This window comes from Macaca fascicularis, chromosome 7, assembly GCF_037993035.2.
Source record: "Macaca fascicularis isolate 582-1 chromosome 7, T2T-MFA8v1.1".
NCBI lineage: Eukaryota > Metazoa > Chordata > Mammalia > Primates > Cercopithecidae > Macaca > Macaca fascicularis.
The window spans coordinates 109,297,491-109,323,388 of NC_088381.1; the positions used below are offsets into that span (position 1 = coordinate 109,297,491).

General features: G+C 34.7%; 1 long non-coding RNA gene across 5 annotated transcripts in view; it reads right to left on the minus strand.

Annotated features, from left to right (window-relative positions):
- Nucleotides 1–14,619, minus strand: part of LOC107130405 (uncharacterized) — a 98,903-nt gene extending 84,284 nt beyond the window's left edge. For all 5 annotated transcript variants that reach the window (XR_010588448.2, XR_006699515.3, XR_012416305.1 and 2 more), the window contains exon 1: nucleotides 14,461–14,619. This is a non-coding gene — a long non-coding RNA (uncharacterized lncRNA). The remainder of the gene's footprint in view (nucleotides 1–14,460) is intronic.
- Nucleotides 14,620–25,898: the final 11,279 nt, after the last annotated feature.

Sequence of the window (25,898 nt, forward strand, 5' to 3'; positions counted from 1 at the left end):
ACAGACAGTATAGCCTGCAGAGCTTAAACTATTTACCATCTGGCCCTTTGTATAAAAAGTTTGGTGACCTCTGGTCTATATTATCATTTTATATTGAGCATCTTAAGACCAAATTAGTTGTTTCTAGACTAATGGTAGCTATATCATACTGAAAGGAAAAGATTGCACATTGACTAGAGTGTTAGAGAAAAGTCCATTTTTTCTCCTTCCTATAAAAATCAAAAAACTTATATACTTATCTATACTGCATGTTGTTGGACCCTTGAAAAAATATAGTTTTCTTTAATTATCCTTTTTAGTAATAACATCTATTTATATTAAGGATTCTTGTAATAAATAGTCCTATGAGCTTTTTATTGTATATTATAAAGATATTATTGAGTTTTTAAATTCATCATGTTACATCATACCGTACATTCATTTCTCCCAGGAGAAATGATCATGGTGCCTAATGGTATTAAAAATCTCAGAAGTTTGTTTTTATCTCATGAATATAATAAATTGTGTAAGTGATACTAACTTTGCCCTTTTTTCAAATTAAAATTTAAATGACAAATTTATACTTCACTTCTGATGAACTGGTAAATTCTGAAATTGAAAACCACTCCAAAAGACCATGATACAGTCATTTTTAATATTGCTGAAACTGCTAAAATATATGTCATTAGGCTGAGATAGGCTAAACAACTTCCACAGCTAGAGAGGAATCATTCCCTACCCCCTAGCATCCAGCTATCAATCCAGTTTTCTTCTTGTATTTACATAGGCAATAACTCATAAAAATAAAAATAAAATTGTATTTTTACAGGTGAAAAGAAAGCACTTGATAATGCTTTGAATATAAAACAAAGGGGCCTAAATAATTTCTAAAATTATTTAGAAAATTTAAAAAAGAAATTAAAAATAGAATAACAAATTCTCAAAACTGTCCAGATTTATGGCATTCAAAAACATATACAGTCATTCAATAAAACACATTTGTGGAGTTTTATCACCACTGCAAAAGTTGCTCAATAGTAGTGATAGAATTTTAGTAAAACTTGAAAAGGCTGGTAACTTGTCCTTTGAAGTTGTGTAGTCCCAGGAAACGTGGAATTATTTTAAAAAGTTCTTTGCATTTGTGAAAGCACAAGAGAGAAAAGAGCATTAGTGTTTCTTCTTGACTGGGAAAAGTACTTAGAAAAGAGGGGGTATGACCAGAACAAGAGAGTGCAACGGTAATGAAACTCACTTAGTTTTAAAGCAAGATGCCTCTGAAAGGGGAGTATCATGGTTAAATGCAGCCAAGCACATACTGATTCTTCCACTGTGGCTACGTGGGATGTTTGAGCTCTGCCTAATCTATAGTCTTGCTAATCAAAAGTCAAGAAAAACAAAACAAAACAGAGAAACCTTATTTTTCCTTTGAGCATCCCATTAAAATACTTGCATCATGGCACAACTTATTTTAACATGATTTCACAGTTATATGTGTACTAAAGTGGCAATTCACAAATGTAAGTTTTTGAAAAAACTGTAAGTTATTCTCCTTAGGAAAGTCAGCATTCTACTCAGGTTGCTTTTGCCAAAGTCACCTAAATTGAAAAGATCCCTAGCTCACTGGCATAGCTTCTCCATATCCAGTCTTTAAATAGTTTCAACAATCTCACTGAAATCCAACTGGCTCATAGCCCGATCATAATAAAAATCCAAAGTGTTGCTAATTGGCTAGAGAACGGAATTTGAAATTCTGACAGGAAATATTTCCTCACCCTCGATTGAGAAAAAACAGTGCACAGATGGTCAAGGTGATGCACGTTCATGTGCCCTCAAAGATTTATTTCTTTCAAATTCTTATGTCAAAATTGTGCTTAACAAAAAATATAAATAAATAAATAAAAGGAAGCTCATCTCTAATCTCTGGTTTAAAGTGTTCATTGTTAACTCCTATTATAATTTAAGTTTTTAACGGATTCAGTCACCCTTCCCTGCCTGTAGTTTAGATTACTGCATGAACTTCCAATTCTACCACAAGTAGAAGTTTCTATGTCAATTATAATTCTTTCTGAGGACAAGAACACTGAGGTCACATCACATCAGTACTTTCTGCCCTGTACTGATACCGATCAAATTCTGAAAATAATTTAAGGTTTTGATCCTTAGCCTTAGGGCAGAAAACTCGATAGAATCTAGCAATTTCAGAAACCTTATCATGTTCTACACCACATTACTCAGAGCAACTATTTTCAACAAGCAGTCTGTGGTATTGATCCTAAAACTGAAATAGACAAAATTCTAGGTCAGAATACTCCTTTAAAATCAATGGAATGGTAGAAATTAGTTTGAAAATTTCTATCAAGATATGAGAACATTCTCAGAGAACTTGGCAACAATTTAGCAGGTTTATTATTTCACTTGTTTATCAAAATATTCTTCAAGCCATAACTTTGTGAAGTTTCCTCTCCTATTTCCAAACTACTTTACAGTTTCTCAAAGGTCCCTCCTCCATTCACTCAGCCTAATTCTCCACATCTTTACCACTTACTTGACAAAAAATCAAAAGTCAAATATCAGGAACACCTTCTCTGCCTACTCCTCTCTTCCACCCATTCATATCTGTATTTGCAAGTAGATTGCAAAAACAAAAATTGTTTAAGCAGCAAGCTGTTTATTTAAAAAATATATATAGCCCCATTTTTCTCAATCTATGCCTATTATTTTATCTGTCCTTTTCCATCTCCTTTCTCTCTTTTTCCTCTCTCAACAGTGGAACATTAAAAAAAAAAAAAAAAGTTACTACAAAGTAAAATTAGATTTAGCACAAAACTAAAAATAAGGACAGCAAACAAATAGAGAGAACCTGAGGTCACAGTGGCCTGGGTAAGAGGTATTCACCCTTACTAATCCATGAGACTATGTGCTTCAGACCAAACTCATCCATCCCAGAGAGTGGATATTGATCAAACTGATCCATCCCAGAGAGTGGATATTGATTAGTTGCAACCAATATCTTGAGACATTACCATGAAAAGTGTGCCTCGTGCCTCCTGGGAAGTTTTACTCACTCTTAAAAGACAAACAAGTAGGAAAAGAAGAAGAAGCAGAGTCCTACCCATTCTTGATTTCTTTTCAGTTGGGGGCAGGCAGGAGTAGGAGACTCAACAAACTAGAAATAGAAAAGAACTTCTTCAATGTGATGAAAGATATCTACAAAAACAACACATTACCTAATGTTTAATGCTGAATCAATCAATGTGCTCTCCCTAAAATTGAGAACAAGGCAAGAATGTCCCTTTTACCACTTTCATTCTGCATTGTACTGCAGACTCTTTCCTGAGCTATCAGACAAGAAAACAAATAAAAGTTATGCAGACTGGATTCATTTTTTTAAATTAATTAATTTATTTATTTTTGAGACAGAGTCTCCTCTATACAAGGATGGAGTGCAGTGGCGCAATCTTGGCTCACTGAAACCCCTGCGTCCCAGGTTCAAGCAATTCTCCTGCCTTAGCCTCCTGAGTAGCTGGGACTACAGGCACACACCACTACACCTGGCTAATTTTTTTGTTTTTAGTAGAAACAGGATTTCACCATGTTGGTCAGGCTGGTCTCGAACTCCTGACCTCGTGATTTGCCTGCCTCAGCCTCTCCTAGTGCTGGGAATATAGGTGTGAGCCACCGTGCCTGGCCAATTAAAATTATTTTTATTCTCAGACTACATGACCCCGTGTGTAGGAAATGCACCCATACTAGAGCTAATAAATATGCTTAGGAAATTTGTAGGAAACAAGATCCGTATACAAAATAAATGAACATTTTCACCCTGAAAACTAAAAAACTTTGCTTAGAAAAAATAAAAAGGATCTAAAGGAAAGAATTATTCCATGTTCATGAATTGGAAGACTCCGTTTTATCACAATAAAAATTCTCCCCAAAAGATTAATTGCAGATGTTCTTTTCCAAAATTGACAATCTGATTCTAGAATGTATATGGAGAAGCAAAGGACTAAAAGCCAAAACAACCTTGAAAAAAGTTGGAGGACTTTCACTCCTTGTTTTCAAAAATTACTGGGAATCTATACTAACCAGGGTAGTATGCTACTGGAGTCAGAATAGATACACAGGTCAGTAGGATAAAATTGGCATTCCTGAAATAAATCTTTACATTTTTGATCAATTGATTTTCAACCAAGTTTCAAAAGTAATTCATTGAAGGAAGAATAACATTTTCAATAAAGTGCCTTTCTCCACCTCTCCTAGTTTAGAATTAGTCTCTTATATTCTATATTTTAGTGATAGTCTTTTATATTTTATTATTATTTACCAGAAACAGACCCTAATAAATTTTGAATACTCTTTTTTTTTTTTAATTCTTTGTTTCAAAAATCCTTGATTTGATTGAGAACTCCACTCTACAACTTCCTGTGAAAGTTTAGCAGTTGAACCTAAGTACATATTCAATAGAATGTAGGAGGAAATACTGTGTCAAGACTTTTTTCTTTTCTTTTTTGGAGACAGAGTCTTGCTCTGTCGCCCAGACTGGAGCGCAATGGCACAGTCACTGCTCACTGCTACCTCCAACTTCCAGGTTTAAGCGATTCTCATGCCTCAGCCTCCCAAGTAGCTGGGATTACAGGCATGCCCCACCACGCCTGGCTAATTTTTGTATTTTTAGTAGAGATGGGGCTTCACTATGTTGGCCAGGCTGGACTCGAACTCCTGGCCTCAAGTGATCCACCAGCCTTGGCCTCCCAAAGTGCTAGGATTACAGTCATGAGCCACTGCATCCAACCTTGGTCATTCTGTAAAAGCTTTCTTTAAAAAGGGGTCTGAGTTAACTGGGAGGTCATTTTGCCTTTGACACTTCTTAGTAGCTTACTTAATTGCTTGATGTCTTGCAATTGGCCGTGATGGGAAACGATGCAATCACTGACTTACAATCAGTGCAAAATATAACAGAAGAAAGAGTCTACATTTCTGATGACAATATGGAGCTGCCATCTTTGCCCTAGACTGCCATCCTATTATTTTATTTTATATGATAGAAAATAAATCTCTAACATGTTTAAGACAGTCGTTTTGGATTTCTGTTACCAGAAGCCAAACATAATTTCTAATAATACTAAACAAACTTTATTTTTAGTTACTAGCTTCATACCACACTCCAAAAGTTACTTAAAACAAGTGAAAGCTAATCAACTTCATCCTTTGTTATCTTTAACTTCACTTCAACATATTTTTGGTGCCTTGTTTTATTAAGCCCACAAAATAGATTTCTTAATATTGCTTTATAACTTGATATTTATTTCAATTTGTTTGGATTTGTTTCCTTGTTAAAATGGCTTATATCCAAAAGACAGGCAGTAACAAATGCTGGTGAGGATGTGGAGAAAAGGGTACTCTGGTACATTGTTGGTGGGAATGTAAATTAGTACAACCACTATGGATAATAGTTTGGAGGTTCCTCAAGAAACTAAATATTGAGCTACCATGTGAACCAGCAATTCCACTGCTGGGTATATAGCGAAAAGTAAGGAAATCGGTTTATCATTCCTTCTTGACCTCAGCTGTATCTTATGATTCATTTCCTTTCTTACAGAAGTACATTCTTTATACGTTTTTGCTGTGTATCTGTGGACAGTACACTCAATTTTTATTTCGGCAAACGTTGATCTGGTTTGAGAAAGATAGATAGCTTGGGACTTGATTCAAAGTTGAACTTTCCATCTGTACTTTTAGGATACTCCATTATTTTTCTGTCTTCTATTATTTCACTTGAGAAGTCTGTCTCCAGTATAATTTTCTGTTCTTGGAAAATGATCTGCTGATCCTCTCTTGATTATTGAATTCACATATTTTATCAATTCTGGAATGTCCTTAACCATTCTCTGTATTATCTACTTTTCAAAATGGCTATTTAACTCTGTCCACCAAATCCACTAAGCTCCTTGCCATATTTTGGATTTGATTTTCTCTCTGTTCTGCATTCCAAGGAGATTCTTCATGGAGTTCTTTCTTCAAGCTGCCAAACGCTATGTTCATCTATTCATAGTCAATCAATTAGCCCATTCACTGTACTAATTTTACTTTCTAAATTGTTTAGCTTTAGAAGTTTAGTTTTCTCTTTTTAATTTTTTTCCAAATTATCCTAGCAATGTGGATAAACATTAGCTTTCTGCTCACTGTTACTAGGTTTACCACTTATCTTTTTGAACATCTTATGTAATATATTTCTGATGATTCCATTTTCTTAAGTTATTAGAGATACTAAATTTGTTGTGTTTTTGCTGTTTTTGTTATAGTTGCACTGTTGTTTCTCCTGATTTTCACTCATTGTTGGTGGTTTCTTCTATGTTATACACAAGTGTACTTTAAAAGAATAAAGGATTTTGAGAATGATCTACAATAATCACGAGAGGCACTTATACCCGCTTGATGATCCTGTGTATATTGATCATGAGAAAAATATGTTAAAACTATTGCTATGTGAGATGATTGAATGGCAAGAAGTGTCTCCAAAGGAGATCTAGGTTTCATTTAGAGAAAAGTGATAGGAACATATTCAGAGAAGAAGTCAGGCTATGGGAAAATTTTTGTACATATTTTTAGGTGTGACAGGCACAATAGAGGCATTTACGAGAAGAGGGGACAGCTTGGTGAGTGACTGAATCAGATCAGCAGATAAAAGAGGAATATGGGAATAAGTGAGTACTGGATGTCTAGGGGAATGGGGATCCTGCAGGGCCTAAGGTAAGCAGGGAAATAACATATGATGAAATTCTCCTTGATTGTCAATTAGGATAAAGTCTAAAACTTTTTCTGTCTAGGAACTACAGTCTTAAAGAATATAGAACTTGAGCAAAATATGATCTCAAAAGGAATATATTGAGTTCAGTGGACCTGACTTAAATTGTGCTAATATTAGAACCCAAAATCTTAATAGGTGTTAATAATAACAACCTATTTTTTGCTAAATTATCAACAACAGTAGAAGATAATTAAAATAGACCAAAAAAACCTCCATTTCAATTTCTGTATTACCTGAAGTAACATCTTAACTCTTCTGAGCTCCAGATTCCTCCTCTTTAAATGAAATTAGACAAAACAATTTTGCATTTAGAGCTTTGTATGACTAACTCTTCTAAATTTTCTTCAGTATGCACATTAGAAACTCATCAGAGTACACTAATTTGGATTTTACAGCTCAGTATCTAAAGTATTTTTTATACTTTTTGTGTTAAAAGAATGATGGAAAGAATATTTCAGATTGAACTCTTAAAGTTCTCTAGATCAGAGAGAATGGAGAGAAATGCGTGTTATAAAATAACATGCCTTTGAGAAATAAGAAATTTTTGATTCATTTTTAAAGTACTTTTATAAATTTTATTCTTTCTACAAAAAAAACAACTTAACAAATAAGAATTTGCTGTATGCCAGTCATGATCTCCATTTATTTCTCCCACACTTAGGTAACAGACACCTTGTCGTGATTTTGCAGTTGAAGATGTGAAGCACTGGAAGTTTAACTGTCTTCGGTTGTACATTAGTTTGTTCTATCCTCACTTTGGATATAGACACCTGGTGTCTGTATTCTCCTTCCTCATGCTTTCTAACAGTTATGATGCACAGCTCCAGGTAACACAGGACTTATGCCTCAGTTTACCCAAGGTATAGTAAGTTTCTTGTAGCTCCTGAGGAAAGTATGTTACTTTTAAAAAGAACATAATAATAGGTGCTCTGTGGGACCCAGATATTTTCTTCTCAGGACTCAATGTTGCTATAAGCCTGTTGGTCTCTGCCCAAGGATTTTCCTTGGTCACAAGAGTGTAACCGCCCAATGGGTTCACCTTGCTGGCTGTCTAGACAGAACTGATATATCAAGACTGGAATTGCAATGGCAAAAGAGTAATTCATGCAGAGCCCCCTGTGCGGGAGACCTGAGTTTTATTATTACTCAAATCAGTCTCCCCGAGTATGCAGGGATCAGAGTTTTTTGTTTGTTTGTTTTGTTTTGTTTTGTTTTGTTTGTTTTTGAGACGGAGAGTCTCACACTGACACCCGGGCTGGAGTGGTGCAATGGCGTGATCTCAGCTCACTACAACCTCTGCCTCCTGCGTTCACAGGATTCTCCTGCCTTAGCATCCCAAGTAGCTAGCATTACAGGCGCATGCCACCACATCCGGCTATTATTTGTATTTTTTGTAGAGACGGGATGTCTCTATGTTGGACAGACTGGTCTCGAACTCCTGACCTCGTGATCTGCCCCCATCGGCATCCCGAGGTGCTGGGATTACAGGCGTGAGCCACTGCACCCGGCCTCAGGGATCAGAGTTTTTAAGGATAATTTTGCAGGAGTGGTGATTGGTTGGGTGAAGATGAAATCATAAGGGATCAAAGTGAGTTCTTCTTGCTGACTTCTGTTCCCGGATGGGATTGCAGAACTTGTTTAGTCAGTGGTGTCATCTGCTGCATTGGAATGCAGGATCTGCAAAATATCTCAAGCACTGATCTTAGGTTTCACAATAGTGATGTTATTCCCAGAAGAAATTTGGGGAGAATCAGACTCTTGCAGTTAGAGCCTGCATGGCTCCTAAATCGTAATTTGTTAGTCCTACAAAGGCAGACTGGTCCCAAGGCAAGAAGCGGTTTTTCAGGAAAGGGCTATTATCCATTTTGTTTCAGAGTTTAAACTATAAATTGAAATCCTTCCCAATGCTAGTTCGCCAGTTCCGCCTACACCCAGGAATGAACAAAGACAGTTTAGAGATTAGAAGAAAGATGGGGTTGGTTAGGTCTAATGTCTTTCACTGACATAATTTCCTCAGTTATAATTTTGCAAAGGCGGTTTCAAGAGCATGCTTACTTTCACACAGAGCAGGCGGGAATTGCCAGGAATTAACACTTTCAGGAGTATCCTTCAATCAATGGTGAACAGAAATTGGTGGATAAATACAGGAGAATATTTGCTTACCAGTGGGACTGTTGGAACCGAACTGTCGATTCCCTCCTGGGCAGGGGTCGCCGCAAAGGATCACCGACACGAGATTCACAGCAGAGAGTTATTTATTACTAGCGCGCTAGGGTCCCAAGCTCTAAGTTGGCCCTGGGACCCCGACTGCTTGTTACAGGCTGTTTATATAGGCAAATACAAGTTCAAACACAGCTTAGGGCGCGAAATTCAAACAAAGCTTTAGGCGCGTGGTAATTGGGTCTGTCTATGGCCTGAGCAAGGTGTCTTATGCTAATTGGTTAGAGCAGGACCTTATGAGGTTTTTTTTCCTGGAGTTGTTGATTCCGGGAACTTCGAGGCAGGGTGGGACCCCCGGAATTGGCAGGGTGGGACCCCATGAGGTTGTTTCCCGGAATTGGCAGGGTGGGACCCTATCAGGGTGGGACCCTATTGAGGCAGGGTGGGACCCTATCCAGAGCCACCTGGTGTTAATTTTTCTATATGAGGCCTAGTTTCTAAGTTTTATGAGGCCTAGTTTCAGGACAAATATCTCCCACATTCGCCAGTAGAATTTAACCCAAATTGGACATACTGGCTGCCTGCTTAGTAACATACCTTGTATTGGTCTCCATACTTCCCTAATCTCACATCTTGTTCAACTACCAGTGCTTGATGAAATGACCTCAAATAATCTACCTGCATCTAAATTCTTGTTTCAGGCCAGGCACGGTGGCTCACACTTGTAATCCCAGCACTTTGGGTGGCCAAGGCGGTAGATCACCTGAGGTCAGGAGTTCGAGGCCAGCCTGACCAACATGGTGAAACCCCATGTCTAACAAAAATACAAAAATTAGCCGGGCTTGGTGACGGGCAACTGTAATCCCAGCTACTCGGGATGTGGAGGCATGAGAAGCTCTTGAATCCAAAAGGTGGAGATTGCAGTGAGCCGAGATTTTGCCACATGTACTCCAGCCTGGGTGACAGAGACTCCTTCTCTAAATAAATAAATAAATAAATAAATAAATAAATAAATAAATCTTTGTTCCAGGGTCTTCTTGTGGGAAAAACAGTAAAAGTCAAACAATGTTTAAGATTTTATTTCATTATTTGGTTGCTGCTTGAGGTTGAATAATATTCTCTATGGATAGATTTTATAATTTATAACTAGACCTTAAGCTCTTCTTTCTCATGCATGAGATATTTCTGACTGGTCACATTTTAGAAGGATACAATTTATGTGTTAAAAATGATTTCCCAGAAAAGCAGAACAACACATCCTCAAATGAAGTATGTAGACTGAATGAGGATATCAGCCTTGACCAAATGAAATAAAAGCCACAGGTCCTTCTCCAGATTTTCTTGTCTACAAAGGCCTCCAGAGACTATTAAATAAGCTATGTGTTCAATAACAGTTTTTTGAAATGGTAAATTAATTCCTTTGTTCCACATTAGATTTTGGCAGTGGTATTTTAAATATAGAAACAGATAAATAGTTATTAGATATTTCAAGGAGGTGTAGGGAAGTTAATAAAGAAAAAAAGTCAGGATAAATGGAAAAAATTGAAAGCACTCCCCTTAAGTATGAGAACAGGACAAGGATGTCATTCTCACCACTCCTATTTAACATAGCAATGGAAGTCCTAGCCAGACCAATCAGGCAAGAGAAAGAAATAAAAGGCATCCAAATTGGAAACTAGTAAGTCAAATTATCTCTGTTCACTGATGATATGATTATATACCTAGAAAACCCTAAAGATTCCTCCAGAAGATTTCTGGACTTGATAAACAACTTGAGTGAAGTTTCAGAATACAAAATCGATGTAAAAAAATTAGTAGCATTTCTATACACCAATAACATTCAAGCTGAGAACCAAATCAAGAACTCAATCTCATTTACAATAGCTACACAAAAAAACAAAACAGCTAGGAGAACACTTAGCCAAGGAGGTAAAAGATCTCCACATGGAGAACTTAAAAACAATGATGAAAGAAATCATAGGTGACACAAAGAAATGGAAAAACATCCCATTCCCATTGATAGGAATATTCAATATAGTTAACTGAAAGGAAATAAATATTGGAGCCCCCAAATCACTAAGCTAAAGGGAAAAGTCAAGCCGGGAACTGCTTAGGGCAAAACTGCCTTCCATTCTATTCAAAGTCATCCTTCTGCTCCCTGAGATAAATGCATATCTGATTGTCTCCATTGAAGAGGCTAATCAGAAACTCAAATGAATGTAACAATTTGTCTCAGCTGCCTATGACCTGGAAACCCCCTTCCCCGCTTTGAGTTGTCCAGCCTTTGCTTCAAATTATCCTGCCTTTCCAGACTAAACCAAAGTTCATCTTACATATGTTGATTAATTTCTCATGTCTCCCTAAAATATACAAAACCAAGCTATTCTCTGACCACCTTGGATACATGTCGTCAGGACCTTCTGATCCATGTCATGGGCACACATCCTTAACTTCAGCAAAATATACTTCCTAAATTGACTGAGACCTGACTCAGATTTTGGGGGGTTCACAGTTAAAATAACCATACTGTCCAAAGCAATGTACACATTTAACATAATTCCTATCAAATTACCAGTGTCATTTTTTACACAATTAGAAAAAAAGAAAAAAAAAACACTAAAGTTTATATGGAACCAAAAAAGAGCCCAAATAGATAGGCGATCTTAAGCAAAAAGAGCACACCCGAAGGCATCATATTACCTGACTTCAAATTATACTAAAGCATATAGTAAATAAAAAAACAGCATGGTACTGGTACCAAAATAGACTCACAAGTCAATGTAACACAACAAAGAACACAAAAATAAAGTCACATATCCACAAGCAACTGACCTTTGATCAAGTCAACACAAATAAACAATGTAAAAAAAAGGACACCCTATTTAATAAATGGTGCTAAGAAAATTGGCTAACCAATTCTTTACCAAGAAGAATGAAACTGGACTCCAATCTCTCATCATATACAAAAATTAACTGAAGATGGATTAAAGACTTAAACATAAAACCTGAAACTATTAAAATCCTAGAAGAAAACCTAGGAAAACTCAGTTCTGAGTATTGACCTAGGCAAAGAACTTAGAACAAAGACCCCAAAAGCAAATGCAGTTAAAGCAAAAATAGACAAATGAGACTTCATTTACCTAAAAACCTTCCGCACAACAAAATAAATAACAGTCAACAGACAACCTAAAGAATAGGAGAAAATATTTGCAAATTATGCCTCTAACAAAGAACTAATACTATCCAAATCTACAAGAAACTCAGACATCTCAACAAGAAAAAAACAACCCCATCAAAAAGTGGGCAAAGGACATAAAAAGACATTTTTTCAAAAGAAGGCATACAAGCTGCCCACAAACATACGAAAAGATGCTCAACATCACTAATCATCAGATAAATCCAAATTAAAACCACAATTGTTACAGTAGATAGCTAGTCCGGCATGAGCAGAGCAGTAGAGGACTCCCCTCACCTCCAGCCCCCGACACGGGAATATTAGGCGACCATCAGGTGATAGGCAGTTGTTAACTATCTCTTTGAAATAGTAATTGATCACAGCCAGCACCAGGGAAGGGCAGTCTCCCAATAAACAGAAACACCTGAAGCTTGTGATCAGCAGCTTCTGGATAAGATCTCAGGATTTGGGTGAGTGGGCTCACACATATGCACTAAGAGGGAAAATGGCAGAGTTTAACTGGTATATGATCTCCTAGGGATGTTTGGCTGGTAAGCGAAGAATGTCTCAAGTAAGCATGCTTACAAGTCCAGTAAACACTGCACATGCAGCCCCTCCCAAGTGCTGGCAGGCTACTGCACATGCGGACAGCCCACCCTAAGAGAAGAATCCAGGGAGAAGACATGCAATTTCCTGGAAGTATGCTAACACATAAAACCCCAAGTCAAAAGGTCAAACCCTGCACTTGGCTTTCAATCACCTGCTTGACCCACTTCTTAGTGTTCCTTTTGTTCCTTCCTTCCTTCGTTCCTTTTGTTCCTCATCTAAAGCTTTTTAATACATTTTTACTCCTGCTCTAAAACTTGCCTCAATCTCTACTTCTGCCTTATGCCCCTCAGTCGAAATCTTTCTTCTGAGGAGGTAAGAACTGAAGTTGCTGCAGACCTGCCCCAATTCACTGCCAGTAACACAATGACATATCATCTTACACAAGTCAGATGACTAATATTAAAAAGTCAAAAAACAACAGATATTGGTGTGGATGCTAAGAAAAGGGAACACTTATACACAGTTGGTGGGAATGTAAATTAGTTCAACCTGTTTGGAAAACAGTATGGAGATTTCTCAAAAAACTCAAAATAGAACCAGCAATTCCACTACTGAGTATCTACCCCCCAAAATAAATCATCATATATAAAAAGACAGCTGCACTTGTATGTTTATTGTAGCGCTACTCACAATAGCAAAGTCATGGAAATAACCTAAGTGTCCATCAGTAATTGATTGGATAAAGAAAACCTGGTATATATACGGCATAGAATACTATGCAGCCATGAAAAAGATATCCTTTGCAGCAACATGGATGGAGTTGGAGGCCATTATCCTAAGTAACTAAGAAACAGATAATCAAATATGACATTTTCTCACTTATAAGTGGGAGCTAAACAATGGGTACACATGGACATAAACATGGAAATAATATATATTAGAGGTTCCAAAAGCAAAGAAGGTGGGAAGGAGTAAGGGCTGAGAACTTACCTATTGGGTATAGTTTTTGTATTTGGACGATGCATACACTGGAAACCCTAACCCCAACATTATGCAATATATCCACCATGTAATATACTTACATGTATACCTTTGAATCTAAAATAAAATACAATTTTAAAAAAGAGAAAAGAAAAATGTGAGGTTTTATTTTCATTATTTTAGATGGATTAGGTAATATAATGTTTAATGGGGCCCAATATAATTGAAAATAATTCATGAACATTTTACACGGATATATTCAAATATTTCCTTGTTTAATAAAAAATATGTGTTTTAGAAATAAGTTTGAATGCAGCAATTTCAAGAATTAAGTATTTTCTCTTGTCGAATATTTATTTCACTCAAAATTATGTCCATTAAACAATTTCATCGGAGCTTTCCTGATGCATGACTCTGGGCACAAGAAAATGTATTTCTTAAAATATTCATTACCGTTTATAGGAAAGAAAATTTATGTGCCCAGAGTCATGCATCACGAAAGCTGCGATGAAATTGTTTAATGGACATAATTTTGAGTGAAATAAATATTGCTTTTCTGCTCTAATTTAATTTTATAAAGCCATTAGAGTCACTTTAAAAAATTATATATACCTGGATTAATGCTTTTACTCTCTAATAACTTCCCATTGTACTTAAAATAACCCAAAACTCCTTATTTATTTACAATACTTTTCATAACAGTGCTGTTCTTATATCCCTAACATATTTCAAGCTATACTTCACAGCTTAACCTGTTCTGGCCCTCTGGCCTTCTCTCGGGTCCTTTCCTACCCAGGCTCTTACGTACCTCTGGCCTGCACTGCACGTAGTATTTCTGTTGGAACCGAACTCTCGATTCCCTCCTGGGCAGGGGTCCCCGCGAAGGATCACCGACACGAGATTCACAGCAGAGAGTTATTTATTGCTAGCGCGCTAGGGTCCCAAGCTCTAAGTTGGCCCTGGGACCCCAAACGCTTATTACAGGCTGTTTATATAGGCAAACATAAGTTCAAACACAGCTTTTGGCACGAAGTTCGAACAAAGCTTAAGGCGCAAGATGATTGGGTCTGGCTATGGCCTGAGCAAGGTGTCTGGTTCTGATTGGTCGGGGCTTGACCTTATGGGTTTCTTTCCTGGTATGGTTTAGGGCTGGACCTCATGCGATACTTTCCTAGAACTGTTTAGGGCTGGACCCCCTGATGTACATTCCTGGAATTGTTTTTCTGTTTGAGTTCCGGGAACATTGAGGGGCTATCCATTGCCATCTGGTGTTAATTTTTAAGTTTTATGAGGCCTAGTTTCATTTCCTTGGACAGTGATCATGTTAGGAAATTTATTTTAAAAATTTAAAAACCAGTAAAAGGCAGTTAGTTCTCTAACTTAAACAGTAAGAAGTGTTAAAATAATTACCAGAATTTATTTGAAGAGACCTATTTCCTACCAGTTAATAGGTATGTCAAGAAAGAAGCTTTAGGCTTGTGAAGATCTGTAGTACTTTTATCTGTGAAGATTAAGAACATTTGTGTCTTTAGTTGGGAATTATCTGTAGTATTTCTTCACAAGTTTTGCCATATATTTTCATTGCTCTGTAGAGATATACAGGTTCAAACTTATGCAATTTTAGATTCCTTTCAAGTGATTTATTTCTCGATATTCCAATTATTTTGTTGTTTAATGGATACTTAGGCTAATATTTAATATAACTATCAGATCACTAAATTTAGCACTAGCTATCCCAAATTAAGCCGAATAAAGTGATCTTTTTTGTCATAATCATCATTACCAAGTTACCCATGGCAATATAATGCATTATCACTTTGAAAAAATAAGTTAGCAATATTTCAATTTGTGTATTTTTATTACACCTATTACTTGGACCTATAAAATAGATCCTGAAATTAAATGTTTTACTAGCTTTTCCTGCTGCAGTAAATGTTATTTTGAACAAGTCATGATTTTTATGATTCCCTCCTATAAACGGTAACGAATATTTTAAAATTTAAAAGTGTCAGTGCTAAGGCAAAGTGAGGACTAGTTAGACGAGTTTGTTGGCTGCCCTATTAATGCACTGTCTCTATTGATTTCAAATTATTTATATGGAGGCAAGTTGCTTCTGGTAAAAATAACTGAAATGATAACTATGATTGGTGCTGAGTCTATGTCTGAAAAGAAAAAGGAATTCTGAATTGGTGGTGAGTGATAACAGATATGAAGAGATTAGTTCCCTTAGCCAAAGAGTAACTTCAAAAGTTAGGTATAGTAAATAGGTAGAGAATATCTGAGCCTCTGGGTGCAGCACATACATACAAAGAGACAGATAAATCTGTGTCGAATTTAGATAGTCCCTGACTCTCTCTGGTAGCCAATGAACTGATAAGAAGGTATTGTCCCATGACCATAAAGCTTTCAGTTTAAGCTATATTTGGAGATGCCGTTAGTTGTGTTGGGGAAAATTAAGAAAATAAACATACATTTGTAAGTAGGACAAAGTGGTACTGGGTTTAGCAGCATCAGCTCAAGAGATGCAGATGTAGAGTCTTCTGTTAAGTGTTCTGCTCAGAAACAGTCAGCTGAGAATGGAACTGAATTCAGAATACTATAATCAGCTGGCTGGGCAATGTAGTGGGCAAAGGACAAAGTGGGTCGTGGAGTTTATAGGCACTCCTAAAAGTAATAGTTTTCAAACTATGAGCTCTGAGCTCATAGTTTGAAATAACAGCATCAACATCAACTTGGAACATTAGAAATATAAATTCTTGAACCCAACCTACCCCTACTAAACTGAAACTCTGGTGGGGGATCCAGCAGTTTCACTCTTTGGGTGATGTGGATGAATGCTAAATGTCAGAAACATTACCCCAGAAATCTCCCCCAAAAGAATATGAATTTGGAAAAAAGACTGAATTTTTAGCAGCTAAGCAGTATGATAGCTTTAAGTAAAAGCCAGTGAAACAGTGGTTTCAAGTAATACATTGATAAGATTTGGGCATTTGAGTTTTATACATTAATATAACTTTATTTAAATAAAAGGCTTGAATGAATTTGGGTTGCAGAAAATTACTGTTTTTCCCATTAAAGAATAATTAACAATCCAATTACACTCTTTACAATTCCTTTCAAAATAAAAAAAAAATGACTACCTTAAAAATATTGTGTTAAAAGCTCAAAAATAGTCAATTAGAGATACTATCCCTAAAGTCTAATTTTATATATCTACTAATATATTCAACATCTTCCTAAATTTACTTAAAAATTTCCTTATTTCTGCAATAAATGTAGGCACCATAAAAGCATGGTAGCTTGACCATTAACTCTTTACTCAATCTAATTGCTGTTCAGAAAAGAAGAACAATCTTTACCAGTAAATGTATGATTTTAAACAGTCCCACAGATTAGCATTGCATCTACTGCTCACATGAGATATCTAGACTTTAGAGATGAACAGCTAATTTTGTAATAATTTGTAAAAATTATGTGTCCTTGCAAATGGTTAGAATATAAAATTTAATGTTATTACAGTAAAATCAGAGTGAGCTGCAAAGTTTCATCGTAACATTTACCAAATTATCTCAGCTGTACACATTTCATACTATGATGCCCCATTCAGATAAAATAGTGCTAGCATCTCTCTTTTGTGTTCTGATCAACAGATAATCCAGCTAGAAATCTTTTGTCTTCTCCATTTTCATCTTTCCTTCACTCTGATTTCTGTCTTAAACAATAATTCAATAATTCAATGATGTAGTTTTTCCCAAACACTGCTATATCATTCCCTTTAAGTAAAGTGTCTGCTATGCAATGAATTCAGTATAATAAAACTAAATACAGAGCTAAGAATTTATTTAATTTTTTCTTAACCTAGAGTTTTATGCACTTATAAGTATTTTGTAGAATATAACTAATTCTTCTTTTTCCTATATGTAATTATTAAAACATTCTAATTTGATTTTTGGACTCTATAGACATTCCTCCTTTAATAACATCATAATATCTATTACATTATTAGCACTGGAAATTTTAGATAGTATTTTTAAGCTCTTCTTGATTAAGTCTTAGGTAATTTTGGAAAGTAATCACTTTTTTAAAAAGTGGAATACGGGGAGGGGGGAGGGGGGAGGGATTGCATTGGGAGTTATACCTGATGTAAATGACGAGTTGATGGGTGCTGATGAGTTGATGGGTGCAGCACACCAACATGGCACAAGTATACATATGTAACAAACCTGCACGTTATGCACATGTACCCTAGAACTTAAAGTATAATAATAATAATAATAATTTTAAAAAGTGGAATACAATATTTTATTTTTTATCATCGTGAAAAATCTATATCTTACACAAGGCCATTCTTGACTGCATACATGGTAAGATTTAATACAATCAATCATGAATAAAAGATTATATACTACTCACATCAAAAATGTATCACTAATTATTTTGAATTTTACATGCTGACTCTAAATCTTGGATTAGTAACAGGGCAATGGTTTATGTTGTCATCAATACATAAAAGAAGAAGAACACAAAAACAATGATAAAGCAATACATTCTATCAGATTCTCCTGCATTTGGGCATTTTTATCATCCAATTTCATAATGCATAAAGATCAACAACTTGTTTTGCTAAGTTGCCTGGAAAGATGGAACTTAGACAGTTACAGTGGAAAAAAAACACATGAAAATGACACATCAAAGGCTGGTCCAGTAATGCCATTAATTCACTAAAAGTTGTTGATGGTAATTTATCATGAATAAAATGAGGATAACATTCATGAAAACAAGGCAAGTTGAGAATCAGAAATCTTCTAGCCTTTTATTAAATTTATTATCCACTTTTGAGTTGGTCATATTGGACAAACATCTGAAAGTTCCTTTGGTAACATCTAAAATCACCAAATGCAATAAGCATAGCTGTATAATTCTATATCCAACACAGTGCCAGGTAGTATCACTTAACATCTCTAGAAAACATATTTTCTAGTTGATTGTATTTTAGGATCATCTTGGAGCCTCTTATATGTCTGAATTAATGAATCAACATTAAAAAATTATGCTCCAAAAAACTTTTCATCATTTTGTCTTCAACCTGACACAAGGGAATGCCATGTAGGAACTTAATATGACATGTAAGGGATGTTAAAATATTGACCTGAATGCTGAATTCGTATTATCATCTCACTAGGGAGCCATCAGTCTCATAGATTAAATAAAAATACATAGGAAAAAGAACCCATTCTTTTTGGTTGCCAGCAGAAAAGTTTGCTTCCTTTTTAATTGTATTCAATTGTCTTTGTCCTCAGGGACCATGCATTGAAAATGTAAAAGAAAATATTTAGTTATTGGTGAAAGAATAATAATTTGGTGCTTTCTCTTAGAAATAAAAGCATTAAAACTGCGGTTATACAAAATCATTTTTCTGTCTATGAAGTTTTCAGATTTAAGACTCTAAAATGCTTTGGGAAACATTATCTCAACATGCCAGTGGCATAATGTTTTAGAGTCCTCATTTAGAAAGAGGAAACAGAAAATATTTGAAGCATACATATGCTAACAGGATTTTCTGAGCTCCCAGAAGTCAGGTAGAGCTACCACGAGTGATGATATCTAGGTTATCTTCACTGCATAGCTTTTTCTTCTATCAGAATAATTTGAACAAGGAATCAGAAAGCTGGATTTGTAACCTCAAAAGAGTAAAATCGCCTTAAAATAAAAAAACAAATAAATAAGATCAATTTTTATTTTTGTCTCACTGTATGAATTTCTTACTATTGTTATATATCTGGTTTTAGATTAAAAAATATAGACAGTTGTGGAATTGCTAATCCCATAGAGAGTTTCTGGTAATGAGAAATAAAAGGAATAATTTTTAATTTTAACATGTAATAAAGTAAATATCAATATATAAGCCCAGCTGTATAATTTATACAATAAAAATTTCTATTTCAAATTCATGTACTTTCAGCAGAACATTCTCATTAGAAGACTATTGGAAAAAGATGTAAGTAGTTATCAAAATAAAACCTTTATTTAAGAACAGGATAAACCTCTATGTTCTTAAATAATTTTTAAAATATCTTAAGTAAAGCCAACCTAGTGGTTTTTTTTAAAATTATTTACACTTTAAATGAACTGTACTTAAACCTTTACATTTAACTGCAAAGCTTAAATGATTTCATATGTACCTGTAATTCCCTGTGTATCAGAGATTTGTTGTAGTACAGAGTTTATATGTCTGTGCTTTTTCCCTACATTTGGTATAGTGCATGATTAGCAAACATTCAGTTGGACCATTGGGTTAGATATTATTGCTTGTCTTACCAAATAAAATTACTTGATCTGTTACTCGGACTTTGAAGATATCCAAAAGAACAGGTTCATAAGACTTCATGAGGAATGTGACTGACCACATACCTCTTTTTCTAAGTCACTTCATAAACTTCCACGCAGTTTGTTTAAAAGGGGCTGTTCCTGTCACTCCTTTTCACCAGAATACAACTTACAACTTGGAAAAGGAGAAAATAGCATACTCATTTCATATGCTATAATAACCGTGCATTGTAGATGTTATCATTATTTTAAGTATTTTTTACAAAATGAAACTAAAGCTTAGAGAGTTGAAGTAGATTGAGCAATGTCACAGAGCTTCTAAATAGCATATAATAAATATGTTAATCTACCACTATCTGGAAACAAATTGCATGTTATTATAAATAAATACTTGGCTTTCCCCAAAGTCAACTCTCTGATTATGGACATGCACTATAATTTTATCTAATATTCCTAAAATATAATCACTCTGAAGAAGCTTCCCCATAAAACTACCTCAGTATTTTCAACAAAGATGTGATTCTCTCAGATTCCAATACAGAGATTAACATATAACAAAACTGGTTACTTAAAGAGTTTCAATGTATGTAACACTTTAAGAAAATCTAATTGAATTCCAGATTATTTCATTTGTCCAGAAATTCCCCTCACACTTATTTACTAAATGGAAATGAAAACATTCCCACAAACACATCTGTATAAGAGCATTGAAATCATCATTATTTGTATTAGTCAAAACTAGAACCAATCCAAATAACAATAAAGAGAATGATTAAATAAAGAGTTTTATCTTTACATAATAGGATAATATGTCACATACAAAGATAAAATTTCTGATACAGCAGCAATACATATGATATAGCTTGGCGCTGTGTGCCCACCCAAATGTCATCTCAAACTGTAATACCCACGTTAGGGAGGGACCTGGTGGGAGGTGATTGGATCATGGGAGGAGGATTGTTCCCATGCTGTTCTCATGATAGTGTGTGAGTTCTCATGAGATCTGAGGGTTTTAAAGTGTGGCCCTTTCCCCCTTGCTCTCTCTACTGCCGCCATGTTAAACATGCCTTGCTTTTCATTTGCCTTATGCCATGATTATAAGTTTCCTGAGGCCCCCCAGCCATGCATAACGGTGAGTCAATTAAACCTCTTTTGTTTATACATTACCCAATTTCAGGGAGCTTTTTATAGCAGTGTGAAAACAGACTTATACAATGTATAAATCTCAAAATATCGTGTTGTGCAACGTAAGTTAGGCACACACACACGTATTTAGTATGATTCAATTTATATGTAGTTTAAGAAATTCATTGTCCTGACAATAATGACTTGGGTCCTTGGAGTGTAACAGTAACCAGAAAGAGACAGGAGAATGTCAACATAAGAGAAATGTTCCATATCTTGAACTTTTGATTGTGGTTACATGACTGTTTACATTTGTGAAAGCTGATCAAACTATGCACTTAAAGTCTATGAATTTAACTGTGTTTTTAACATACCTCAATAAAAAATTTCAACTGATTTAATAATCACTTAATGTCCACCTGCATGTCCTAACACTCACTTCATCTCTATTATTTCTCATTAGTCAAGAAAAAAAGCTAAACGTCTACATCAGGTTTGAGGGTTTCAATTATTTATATGACTCACCAATATAATAATCTAATAATTCTATCATTGTTTGTTAGATTCATGATTTAATGGTATTGAAAAAATTTTCAGTGTGGCAAAAAAAGCCATGTTAAAGCTTCTTACACATCACAATCGAATTCTAAGCAGCTATACCGATCCTTTAAACAACCTTTGCTGCTTATTCTTTTGAAGGAATAGCTTTAAATATATTGGAGTGATCATAGAGTTCATTGATCCCTGACTCAGTTCTGGGAGGCAAAAAAGAAACACCTCTTACTAGGGCAAATATTTTGATCATATTACTTACCAAAAGCATTGTGATGCAGCCTTGCTTAAAGTTTGTGGATTATTATTTTTCCAAATGAAAAACCAAGTCACTCAGCAGAAACCTTTCCAGAGGAATTCATTCTTTCAAAACAATTTTAGAGATGGTTGATGGTTTTCAACAGAGGAAGTTAACACAGAATGTATATTTTACTAGATTATTTTCTAGCTGCAGAGAAAGAATAATACATGACTGGGAACAGGAATTATCTGTTCTTACCTATCTACTAAAACATATATTTATCTATAGCTTGTAAAATGTTTTATAATATATAAATACAGATGCATAGTTGCCATCTTCATAAAAGATCTAGGTTGATAAAAGTTCTTATGAAATATTTTAGCATCAAGACTTTTGCTTTACTTTTCTACCAGAAATTGAATAAGGCTGAATATTTTTGCTTTACATTGTTAGTTGATGGCATTAGCAAAAATGAACATGATAACTGTTAGAATTTGTAAGATTCCCAGGAGTGGAATTGCTGTTACTTAATTTCTTTTCAGAAGATTTTTCTCCTAGAATCATTTTTCTCTTACTGTTTCATGATGATAATAGAGTTTTGTAGTTCTAATTGTTATAAAAGTGTGTCTGTGTCCATATCTATCTATAGCTATCTATCTATCTATCTATCTATCTATCTATCTATCTATCAATCATCTGTCTATCATCTACCTATCCATCCATCCACACATACACACACATACATAAACACACACACCATGCATTGGATATTTGTGCTATGCTTAATCATTACACAGATACTTTGAAACTCTAGAATGGTTTAATTAGTAAGTAGATTTCAGGATATACTGTTTATTAAAGCTTTTATATTCTGTGGGTGATAAACTAATTTAATCTGACATTCTGTCCAGGATATGTGAAGAAGGTGGTAAAAAAACTAAATAAGAATAAATAAATTAATAGGCATATTTCATAGATAATTTGCCATACATTATATTTCATTTCAGTTATTATTAAATAAGCACCTTGAACACAAATTAAATTCAAAAGACATCAATTGAACACTAGGTTAGGTACTGTTAACTTAATAATAAATTAAGATTACAAGAAAATTCTTAACTTCAAAGAACTTACAATATAGTAAATAAATACATGCCTCAAATAAGAATTCAAAAATATCCTCACTTTATTAAATGGTAATTAATATTTTATTTAAAAATGCACACTGAGTGCATATACAATGTGCAATGTATGTATAGTATACACAGTGCACCCATAATTATACCAGGTTCTGAAGCATCAACAGTAAGTTGGACAATTTTTTTTCCTAGAAAAGCTTATATTATGGTAGAGGAGACAGCCAGATAAATCAGAAAGTACAATGTAATGTGGCAAATGCTCAGATGAAGTTCTTTATTCTAAGTAAGCAGAAAGAGCTGAGTGAATGATTGGAAGAATACCTAAAAACCAGTCTAGGTCAATCGAGGGCCATAGAAGTCTTTCCCAGGGAAAGGGTTGTTTAATGATGAGTTGGAAATGCTAGATGAAGGCAATGAGGGATAACAAGTGTTTCAGGCAGCAAGAATGACATAACAAATGCCTCAAATTTAGAAAAAAAACAGAAACGCATTTGTAAAACCACGAGTACAGGTTGGGCAGAAGAACACCAATGAAGAAACTGATAGACATTCTAATAACTTTGTTTTTTATACTTGAAATAGAATGTCTTGGATGAGGTCTACAGGCATTCATAGAAGAAGCCAATTAAGGATCCAGAAAATCTTTACGTAGGATCTGAAGTTTGAGATAAGTCTTGAAATAATAATATTATTTTGATTGGCAGAAATTAGAGTAGAAAAAAAAATTAGTTTTTTGAAAAAAAAAAAGTGAAGAGCATTAAGAAAAGGAAGTAAATTTAAGGGTAGATAACATTTGTCTCTTTCAATAGGGTTATGACATATGGAAGAAAAGAATGAAAAACAATGGTGAAAAGGCACACCTGAGTTGTTGTTAAAGTTCTTGATAAGCTGCATAAGATTCCATAGTATTTCTTGATTAAAAAAATACTTCTCTAACATAGTCTTTTTGACTTAAAAGAGGAAAAATACAATTTTAAGGCATGATTAAAATGTTCTAAAATTTCATTTGTGTGATGGTTACACAGATGTATACATATTTCAGTACTCATAAATGTGTATACTTTAAGATCATGTATTTTTCCATAGGAAAAAATACCTAAAATTATAAATCTATAAAAAATGCTTATGTACATGCATATAAATCAAGAGCAAGCAAACCCATGATTAACGAAATAAGTTATAGTTGCTTAGTTTGATGGTTATCATTGCAACAATTTATGAAAAGAATATGTATGCCTCTAGAACATAAAAACATAATTTCTTAAAATAAAAAATATTTTTATCAAAGTGATAAATACTCAAAACTTCAAAAGCCAATTAATAGTAAGTCATATAATAAAAAAACAGATCACTCGGATATTTATAAGGGAGAAAACCGAATTCAAATCCACCTTTGATAACCTCAAATGACATGTCTGTCCACTATATCATAATTACTATCTGGTTCAACAAAAACTAAAAGTACCACAAGATTAGGCATTCCTTATTTTCTTTCAGTCATGAGTACAAGCTACTCTATAAATATAAACCCATGAAAAAGACATAAGTATAGATAAAAGACATATAAACATTTATATGACTAATGGTTAATTGCTAATAATTACTCAGATGTAAAAATAATTTTATTACAAATGTCCTATGGAACTCTGCAGATTCTATTTCATATATGAAAAATACTATTATTATATAATGTGAGTTCTACACATATAAACATATTTAAAATATACTTCTGTATTATGGTTGGCAAAAAATAATGACATGAATGGCTCATTGAGAATGAAATCAAGGGTCTTTCAATATTATATTGTTTGCTAAAATGAGTTTATGTTGAAAAACAACTGAGACAAATGACTGTGATTTATTAACATTTGCTGTATCCGTAGAAACAGTTCATTTAAAAAAAGCATCATGTCTATGGAAAGACAGAAAATGGTTTTGGTTAATGAAAACATACAGAAGAATTTCTTATTAGATGCATGGATCGATCTATTTCAAATGAGCACTAACAGATGCTCTGCTCATATTATTTGGAATTCTCCCAGTGCCTTGCTGGTCACAGACATGGTTGGCTTCCTTCTGATGCAAGTCAGTACTTACATGGACTGTAATTGCAAAGTAGTTTTCCTACTAGAATTGGTGAAAAGATTCAAGGAGTAGAGCTCTAAAATGTAGCTGTCAAATATAATGCAAGACATTACCCAGAAATGAAGCCAGAAAAGTTCAGACCAGAGAAAATAAACTAGCCCAGATGAGGAAACAAGAAAAAGAAAATCCTAAACTCTTGAATTAAGACAATGGGTTTAACACTTACTCCATGAAAAGTAACTCTGAGTCATGTGAAGAAGCAATACAAAGTGTTCCATAAAGCTGTATATAAATTCTAGGAAAAGAACTGATTGCAGATATTTGATTTCTAATTCCAAATATCAGTGGTAATCGGTGACTCCCTGTTCTGAAGTACAAAGGCAGCCATGTGAGTACATGACATCTATCTGTAACAAACATGATTTTCCTCAAGTGTGTCTCAAAGTAATGGAGACCTTTCTGAGACTCATAAAAACTGTGACACCAATTCTGTTGATTTACTTGGTGACCAATGACCAGAGACAGAATAACCATAGTATCCCTTTCAAGTAAGTAGGATTTTATATACAGTAAACTGAAATTTAGGCATAAAGTTCATTATTCCTTGCAACTGAATACCACGATAAGTGGATAGTAAATAGTAGGTTATTCAGTGGAATAAAATAACTGAATTTGGGCTGGGTGCAGTGGCTCACACCAGTAATCCCAACACTTTGGGAGGCCAAGGAGGGTGGATCACCTGAGGTCAGGAGTTAAAGACCAGCCTGGCCAATATGG